A 10,406-nucleotide genomic window follows, 5' to 3' on the forward strand; every position below is an offset into this window, starting at 1 on the left:
AGGGGTGTGATGGGCGCTCATTTGAGGTCCAGTGGGCCTGTTGGGAGGGATGTGGGTGCTTCGCCTGTGTTGCCTGCGAGGGATAGGAAACTGGGATTGAGTCCAGACCGCTCTGGGTTTCCTATGGGGCAGATGTCACAGGATGGGCCGCACTACTCAACACCCATTACTGAATGTGACACTATGCGCCAGTTCAGTGATATGATCTGCCAAATAGGCTCACAGATAGGGGAGTCTATTGCAACTAAACTTGTGTCTAGTGGTGTTCTTGGTAATGTCAGTCAGAGCAGTGCTCCCTCAGGCAACCAGGTCACTCAGCCTAGTGCCAATGTCACTACGCTCTCTGATGGTAAACAGTTTAATGTCATCGTAAAGTCAGACAAGGAACCAGTTATTTTCAGAGGGGATAATTCGGACAAATATACAGTGACTGAATGGGTTGAACTGATGAAGTCATACCTTAGAAAACAAAACTATGATGCTACTCTGCAGGCAGGAGAAGTGATGGGGAGGCTGATGGGGAAAGCCAGAGATGTGGTTAAGATAGGCTTGAGAAGCAACCCCTCACTTAATGACAATTGCTCCCCTGATGTGGTATACAACATCCTGATACGTTATTTCAGTAACACATCCTCATGCTTGCCCCTACAGGACTTTTACTCTACCTTACCACATCTAGGAGAGAATCCTATTGACTATTGGATACGCCTCAACAAGGCTGCAGACATGGCAGAGGAGGGCTTAGAGCGACAGGGCAGACGCATGGATGATATGGGGGGTGAGATTGCTAAGATGTTTGTGAAGCACTGCCCCGATCTGGAGCTGGCTTCTGTGTTCAAATGCAAGCAGATACATGAGTGGGCATCAAGAGAGATTCAGGAGAGGATAGATGAACATCAGCAAGAGCGGGTGTCTTCCTTTAGAGTTAATGTGCCAAAGGTTCAAAAAGCTGCACTTTTCTGTAATGACGCACATGTGGAGTTTCATGACGCGTGCACCGTGGAGTTGCCCAGTGATGTCTGTCCTTCTCCTGCTGTCCACTCTGTTGCAGTTGTGGCATCTCCCTCTCCTACTCCTGCGTTGTCTCAAAACCAACAGCAGTCTTTTTCTCCGATCCATCATAATCAGCAGCCTTACTTGTCTTCTTCGTTACCCAGACAGCAGCAGAGTCCTCAACCACAGAGCCAGTTACCATTTGGACAGCAGCGTGATGGTCATGCTATGCTTGGGGAGATGATGTCAATGCTAAGAGAGCTTTTGAACAAGGTTCAGGTGGAGGATAGGGTGTCTTCGCCGCGGCAGAACAGCAGGCGAGCAGAGGGCCAAGCCAACTCTGTCCGTGGGAAGGGCTGTCAGGTCTGTAAAGATGACAAACACACAACAGAAGCCCACTGTCGTTCTGATCGACTTTGCTTCGCCTGCTTCCGGCCTGGCCATACCAAGCGCACTGGTCCCAGTGGACTGGCCCCCAAGAAGTGTTGGCTGCTGAGGCGGTCTGTGAGATTCCTGGGACATATCATTGATGAGTCTGGTGTGTCTACGGACCCTACTAAGGTTGAGGCTATCAACAATGTGTCTGCTGATGATCTGATGGAATCTGACGGTGTCACCCCATCTCAGTCGCGTGTCAGGTCGTTTCTTGGTATGATCAACTTTTACCAACACTTTGTGCCGAACTACTCCTCTTTAGCTAGGCCACTTTTTGATCTTTTAGCTGGCCAGAAGCGAAAGCACAAAGCTAAACAGCGCACCAAGCGCACTGTGCAGTTTCGTAGGCTGACGCCTGCGGATTGGACGTCAGACCATCAACGGGCTTTTGAGGATCTCAAGGCAGCCTTGGTGAACTCTGTAGTTTTGGCCCATCCTGACTTCACGCGCCCATTTGTGTTGTCCACTGACGCTTCTTTGGAGGGCCTGGGAGCAGTCCTCTCCCAGGTTCAGGCGGCAGACAATGTGGCACGTCCTGTGGCTTTCGCCAGCAAGTCCCTTTCAAGGGCTCAGAAAAAGTACCCCGCCCACCGCCTTGAATTCTTGGCATTAAAGTGGTCAGTGTGTGACAAGTTTAGTCATTGGCTTAAGGGCCATGATTTTACTGTATGGACAGATAATAATCCCCTCACACACATCCTGACAAAACCACATTTGGATGCCTGTGAGACTAGATGGGTGGCGAAATTGGCATCTTATGTGTTTGACATTAAGTACATCCCCGGCTCCAAAAACGTTGTTGCAGACGCATTGAGTCGCAAACCGTTTGTTCAGTCTCCCATCAGTGCAAAGTTGCTTCAGTGTCCATATGGTGACCTCCATCATGAGGCCCTTCATGTTTCTTCTGACTCGGTTCAGGACGTCTTTAGGCTGTCAAATACCAATGCAGATAGTTGTGGAGACGGGAGAAGCGAGTTGCCTTGCACATCCAACTGTGCTGTGAACCAGTCTCTTACGGTGGACGAGGTCTCTGCCATCCTTGCGATGCACAGCATGTGGGAATGTGGTGCCAGGTTGCGGGCTATTGATGCTCTTCAACAGCTCCCACAGTTGATATCCTCTGCCGATAACAACTTACCTGTCTTTTCTGGAGCGGAGTTGCGTGACAGTCAGCTGCGTGACCCCGTCCTCTCGAGGGTGTTGCACTATGTGGAACGTGGCCGACGGCCTTCCAGGAGAGAGAAAGCAAGCGAGTCTGCAATGGTCCTGCGGTACCTTAAACACTGGGACAAATTGAGAACGTTGGATGGGATCCTTTATAGGATGTCCAAGGACCAGGTTGCCAAAAAAAAACGTTACCAGTTCGTAGTCCCTGAGTCCTTGAAATCGGAGGTGCTTCAAGGGATTCACGATAGCGCTGGTCATCAGGGACAGTTTAGGAGCTTGAGCCTGGCTCGCCAGAGGTTTTTTTGGGCTCACATTGACCGAGATGTCAGGGACTATGTCCGCCAGTGTCCGTGGTGTGTCATTGGCAAGGCTGCTGATCCAGAGGGAAGGGCACCTTTGGAGAGTATTAAGACTTCCGCACCTTTGGAGGTCGTTTGCATTGATTTCTGGTCTGCTGAGGACTCACACAACAAGACTGTTGTATTAGTCATCACTGACCATTTCACAAGAATGGCGCAGGCCTTCCCTTGTAAAGATCAGTCTGCTAAGCAGGTCGCCAGGCAACTTTGGGACAGGTATTTTGGCGTTTATGGCTTCCCGGAGAGGATTCACTCCGATCAGGGAGCGTCATTTGAAAGTCAGCTTATCAGTGAGCTGTTGACGGTCGCTGGTGTGAGGAAGTCCCGCACAACGCCCTACCACCCGATGGGGAATGGTAGCGTGGAACGTTTTAACAGGACGCTGGGTAACATGATTCGTGCCCTGCCACCTGATGTTAAGCGTGACTGGCCCAGGCACCTTCAAACTCTGACATTCATGTACAATTGTACTGTACATGAGACAACGGGCTATGCCCCTTTTTACCTTATGTATGGTAGAGTCCCTCGACTCCCAGTTGATGTTCTCTTCAAAAATGTTCTCAGAGACCCACAGATCAGCAGTTATGACAGCTATGTGGTGTCTGGCAGAGTCGTCAGGCCGAGCTCTATAACCGACATGCGAAAGGTAAATCCATCGCTGTTGGTGACAGGGTCTTGGTCTCGAATAAACGCGAGAGGGGCAAAAGAAAGACAGCTGATCGGTGGGAATCGACAGTGTACACTGTCGTGAGTGTAAATGAAACCACACACACATACCGGATACTACATCCTGTGACCGGACAGGAGCGGGTTGTGCACCGCAACTTACTTATGCTCGTTAACTTCTTACCTGTGAATGTGGAGAGTCGGTCTGGTTTCGCTTCTGTATCTTCCTGTGGGTGGTCCGATGATATTTCTGACTTGGATGGTCGGTCGTCAGTTGTCACGGGAGAGGCAGCTAGGAGCAGGACTCTGGAGTGGGTGGGAAGTTTGTGTGGTGCTTCTGTGGACACCTGTGCAGGGGATAGCTTGTCTGGGGGTCATGGTAGTGCGTTCAGTGTGTCAGAGCCGACGGTTGGTGTGCCTCCCCATTCAGAGATTGTCTCCGAAACTGACTGTCCACATGTCTCTTCAGTTGATACACGAGATGCTTGCATGGGCTCTGTGCATTCTGTTGATGTTCAAGATGCGTGCAGAGAGGCACCCACTGTTGCCTCTGTTTCCACTTCCTTGCGTACTGTTAGGACAAGAGTTGGCCGCATAGTACGACCGGTTAACCGTTGCTGCACGTGATGTCCAACCAGGGTGTCGTTGGTGACACCAGTCAGCTTATTGACAAGGTTTCCTAGTCAGTGTTCAGTGTGTTCCGGTGAATTTGTGGCCTTTGATTGAGTGTTGATTGATCTGAATGTATATACTTGTTTTTGTTTTTTTTTGCAAGAATGTGTTTTGTTTTGCACACCATGGCTGACTCTGCCCAGAGGTAGGGTCTCATTTTTTGTGTTGGCTCGTGTGGGACGTAGGCTGCATCCTGCTTCCAGAGGTTGAGGAGGGGTGTTAGCGCCACTCTTCTCTCACTTCATCCTGGTGGGGATACTCTTCTGAGTTGGGCTGTCAATGTAACTGTGTGATACTAGCTTCTTTGTGCCATGGTGCTTGTGTGTTTTGCACATCCTTGATTTTGGGCGAAATTCAGTGGGGGTGGGTGTAACCGAGTTAAAAGTAAAGTTATTTTGAATTTCATCAAAATCGATGTGCTGGTCATGATTGTTTTACTTTGGAGCCTCCTGGTGGATTCATGGCACAACTACACATGCAGAGCTTCTCCGTCTGCACCGTCTGTGCTCCGTCAGATGGGTGTATTCCTGAGCTGGAGGTAGGTGCTTGTGAGTCGCGCTGCTGTTTCTGTGTTTATCTAAAAGTAGTTGTAACTATCGTTCGTTGTATTCCAACTATAACCACTACTAAAACGTAGTCTGGAAGTTTCAGTCACTGATTTGCAGAAATAACAACTTTATTGAGAAGTTGTTTTTGCTCGTGTACAGAGCTAGCGTTAGCTAGCAAGCTATGCTGCACTAGTTTGTTCCGTGCGCTGTATTTTGTTACCGTGTTGTAGATAGTGACTGCCAATATTTGATACACAGAGACCTGAATGTGCAGTTGATGAAGCCAATGAAGCCAATGACTGTTTGTTTTCTACACCAGGTAGGCTCATGCAGAATGTGATTTGTTGGTATTGTTGTTTGTTTTGCATGTTGTTTTCTATGAAATTAAGATTTGTTAAGAAATATGCTTTCATCTGCAGATGTTTACAGTATGCTTATGTACGTTCATATTTGGTTATTACGATACGATCACGATATGGTGCTCCGTCAGATGGGTGTATTCCTGAGCTGGAGAGACCTGAATGTGCAGTTGATGAAGCCAATGAAGCCAATGACTGTTTGTTTTCTACACCAGATTGGACCTGATTAAACTGTGCAGTGTGAGAGCGAGCTTCGCGTACCAGAGTTTCCTTTCCTACACTACAAATTAGAGAGGACAGTCCCACCATCATCTCACGAAGGAGCGAAACACAAGGCGTTACACAAGCACGTTAACCCTTACAAGGCCATGTTATTTTATATATATTTGCATGTACAGCCATATTTCTGGAGAAGTACATATACTAAAACATATACCGTATTTTCACGACTATAAGGCGCACATAAAAGTCTTAGATTTTCTTCAAATTGTGCGGCGCGCCCTATGGTGCAGTGCGTCCTGTGTGTGTTGTTGTAAGGCGGACGTAGACCAGGTGTTTTTTTCCACGCATCACCATCGCTGTTGATCTGTGACTCTATGCGTGCCCATCTCACAGCCGATGTGAAAAAACAAGTGAAGCAAATGAACTCTGAGCTTGCTGTGATTCCGGGAGGCCTGACAAAGGAACTCCAACTGCTGGACATCGGTGTGAACCGGCCGTTCAAAGTAAGGCTGCGAGCGGCGTGGGAGCGATGGATGACCGATGGGGACCACAGTTTCACTAAGAGTGGAAGGCAGCGCCGGGCGAGTTACGCCACAATTTGCCAATGGATTGTAGATGCTTGGGCTAACGTGTCTGCTGGCACTGTTGTTCGAGCTTTCGCAAAAGCCGGCATCATTTCCGAGGCGCCGCACGGCACGGAAAGTGACTCTGACAGTGAAGAAAGTGAGCCTGGCATGTTTGATGGAGGTTTAGCGCAGCTGTTCAATTCAGAAACAGAGGATGAGGACTTCCATGGGTTTGATTGATGACGATTACCGGTAAAAAAAAAATGTAATCTATTTTTAAATACGCACACTTGTGTGCTTGTTTAATCCGTGTGTTTTACCATGCCCGCGACTATTGATGATTAAAAAATGTTAGTACTTTGTAATCAATACTTAAATAAAGCACAACCAAACTCAGTTTTGCTCCCGCTCTATTTTTAAATACGCACACTTGTATGCTTGTGTGTGTGTTGTTGTTGTAAGGCCGACGTAGTAGAGGACACCATGAGAACGTTAAAGGGGGAAGTGTGGGCGTGGATTGTATATAAAACCCTCGCCATATAATCAGGTGCGCCTTATGTGTGTGTTAAATACAGTAATGGCACACATAACTGAGACTGCTCCTTTTGGTACAGTGCGCCTTTTGGTCGTGAAAATACGGTACTAAAACAACCTAATCCATAAAAATATCGATCAAGTCTTGCGAGGTCGCATTGCCGTAGACATTCGCCATTCTGAATTTCGGCCGTGTTATTATGGTACACGGCCCCGATAAAAGCTTTGTAATTGCGGCTTCGTTATAATGGCTCATACGGCTTTATTGTTTGAAATAAGCAAATTTGGGGCCAATGTTTATATCTTACCATTGGTCGACTTAAACATACGGGTGTGTGTATATTTTATGTTAATTTTCAATCATAAACAAGTCACACGTGTTGAGCCGAGAATGTTCGGTTTCGGCTGTGTGTACAAGTAAGCGGGAACCGGCTTTTTAAGGGTTAAGGGCACACTTAGAGGCCATTTTATAGATGACATCACTGTAGTAAAACATGGGCTGTGTCCGAAATGGCATACTAACGTACTACATACTACATACTCAATGAGTATATACTGCATACTATGTACTGTAAGTATGATTAGAATGCCAACTGTTCACACTGTAGTATACTACTACATTTCCCATAATGCATTTCAAACCTCCAACGACAAAAACCGGAAGTACACCAGGCTAACCATCTTGGCTTGACTCTTACCTGAATGCCGGCTTCAGGTCGATTTTACCGGCCAAATATTAAATAGTTTCAACAAAATAATTTCCATAACAAAACAATGTTGACTGCCCACAGACACAGAAGATAAGCCATCCGTCGCCTCCGGCGTTTGATTAATTTGTACTTACAGTTTGGTTTCCCTGTTGAGATAAATCCATTTTTGTTAAGTTTACTCATTCACAATTCATATTTTCTATGATGCCATAGCTATGCCACATAACCACTTTTTAATTTTATAGCAAAGTTTAATCATTTAAGAATAATTTCATATAGATGTAATAAATACTTTAAATATTATCATTCAAAACAAGTAGTTAAAAACATACACAAATACCAATAAATAGTTTTTAAAAATACACAAATACCAATAAATAATTAAAAACAACTCATTTTTGATGGCATGTTTTCTATATTACAGGTTGGTGTGAGAGGTCCATACAGCAGAGTAAACCCCCATGTTCCGCTGCTGTCTCTTTACTTTGAGGGAGGTGACCTCAGGAAGGACTTCAGGTTGTCCAGACCAACCCTGGACAACCTGATAAAAATCCTGGGTAACACTGACCATGGATGGGGGAGGGCGCTCGAAGTTCTTGTTTTTGTCTATTGGTTGGCGAGCGCCACATCCTACCGGGTTGTGTCAGAGGCCTTTGGCTTTCCCCGGAGCACATGCCACGACATGGTTCACAAGACCAGCAAGTCCATCCAGGGAATTTTTCGTCGGGCCGTGTGCTTCCCCAACAATGATAAGCTGGAAGAAATTGGGGCTGGCTTTTCCCAGCTGGCAGGTTTCCCAGCATTCAGGAGGGTGGCAGGAAGTATTGATGGGTGCCACGTCCACATTGTGCCACCTGGAAGGTTTCCTGGCGATTACTTTAATCGGAAACTCTTCCACTCTGTTCAGTTCCAGGCCATTTGTGACCACAAAGGCAGCTTTTTGGACATTGTTGTGGGCTTTCCCAGCAGTGTCCATGATGCCCGGGTCCTGAGAAGCAGCCCCTTTTATCTTTACCAGCTGTACCCACCCCCAGGCTGGCATCTTATTGGTGACGGTGGGTACCCATGCCTGGCTCAGCCAATAGAGCTGCTCACACCATTCCGTGAGTCTGTCCAGAATGCTGTGGAGGGAAGGTTTAATGCCAGGCTGTCCAGGGCCAGATGTGTGGTGGAGAGGGCTTTTGGTGTCCTGAAGACCAGGTGGCGATCCATCTTTCTGAAGGCCCTGGAGGTGAAGGTGGACTTCGTGCTGGAGGTCATCATTGCCTGCGTTTTCCTCCACAACCTCTGCATCAGAAATGGAGACATTTTAGAGCCAGAGGTTGTAGAGGAAGATAATGATGATGGAGTGGACTTTGAGATTCCTGTGCCAGTCCAGCAATCTGGTGATGGTCTCAGAAACCGTCTTGCCGCTGCAGTGTCTGCCCCACAACACCCTCCCATGAACTGCAAGAAGATGATTATTGTTAATATAGTTAAACGCAACTCTGTTCAACACATGTAAATAGTTTTCTCACATTCTAAATTTCTCACATTCTTTGTAGTTTGCTTATTTCTACATTTTTTTTCGGCTCATGTGTAATCGTAACTGTAAACTCATAATTGGAAACTATACCTACATTGAGATGCTGTATATAATATTAAAAAAATGAACCAAACTAACCTTGCCAGCAAGTTGATTTCTCGCGATATTTGTGAGTTCACAAACCTCTCAAGAAACCATCTTGCACCGCTCCCGCATTCACTGTTCGTACAGAGCCAAGTTGGCATGGGCCAATCACGCAGCAGTATTCGTGTGTGGGGCGGGATATTCGGGTGTGAAGACGACACCAAGCGCCAGTAGATCAAAACAAACACGGCAACGGAGGACAACGATCGTGTAGATGCTGCTATTAAGTCAGTTTTCGCTGAATCTCCTATCGCTTCTTTGAAGGAAGCACAACGAGAGGCGCTTTGCGCATTTCTGGATGGTAAAGATGTTTGTGCTTTTTTACCTACGGGTTTTGGTAAGAGTTTAATCTACCAATTGGCGCCGCTCGTTGTGAAGATCCCGCGATTGGCTAAAAACAAACCTGTCAGAGGCGGGACATACTGTTGCATTGTCCAATCCGTGCCTCTTTCCTCCGAACGGATTTACATGGAGCAGTCCCAGATTGATATTGTGGAGTACTGTCAAGTACTACACAATTATTAATCTGGCTATTGCCAGGTTAGAACCAAACAGAAGATTTGATAAACATTTTTTTAATAAACAGAACCAAAAGAACATGAACTATAAAATGAACTATAAATGAACAACACATTATTTCTTTAAAAACGATTCTAAAATCCCCAACAAACGTTCCTCCCTTGCTCTGCTTTCCATCTCTCTCTCCTCTCTCTCTCTCCTCTCCTCCCTGGCCCGACTCTCCATCCATTCTCTCCACTCTCTCTCTCTTTCTCTTCTCTCTTCTGCTCATCTTCTGTTCTCTCTCTGCTCTGCTCTCCTCTCTTGTTCCTCCTCCCTCTCCTCTGCTCTCCTTTTTCTTTCCTCCTCTCTCTCCTCCATGTCCCTCAAAATCTCCAGCATGTCAGCCTCTCTCCGTCTCTTCCTTCTTTCGCCTTCCGGAGGAGAGACAGCTGCTGCCACAGGTTCTGCCATGGCTGAGGTGATGAGGACTGGTGGGGCTATATTGGGCCTTTGCCCCATCACCTCATCCATGGCCTGATACCATTTCCACGAGGCAGCAGTTGTCTCTCCTCCTTCTGTGCTGACCCCTGTCCTCGGTGCCTTCAGTTCCTACCACACAGCACAGAGGTTATTTGTTAATGATCATAGAGGATATACTGTGGATAACTGAATGACTATGGCCAAGTGTTTTTAACTAACCTTGTATTTTTGTTTTAAGTTTTCCCTTTTTTTTTACCCACCCTGCCTCCACCTTTCCCTCAAGGTTGTGGTCCTTGATGAACATTCTACACATGACAGGACTGAAATAGGAAACAGACTTCGTTACAATAAATTCTTTGCATTTATTAATGAGTAAAGTCAACTATCTCTGAAGAGAAGATTGTGACCTTACACTGTCAAAAAGCCTTATCTCAATGATCTGTGAATTATTTTACAACAGAGTGGGGAAAAAAAACACATGCACACAATGTATGACAAGAGTTTAGTACTTACTTGAAACCTTTT

This window comes from Acanthochromis polyacanthus, chromosome 11 (genome assembly GCF_021347895.1).
Source record: "Acanthochromis polyacanthus isolate Apoly-LR-REF ecotype Palm Island chromosome 11, KAUST_Apoly_ChrSc, whole genome shotgun sequence".
Classification (NCBI taxonomy): domain Eukaryota; kingdom Metazoa; phylum Chordata; class Actinopteri; family Pomacentridae; genus Acanthochromis; species Acanthochromis polyacanthus.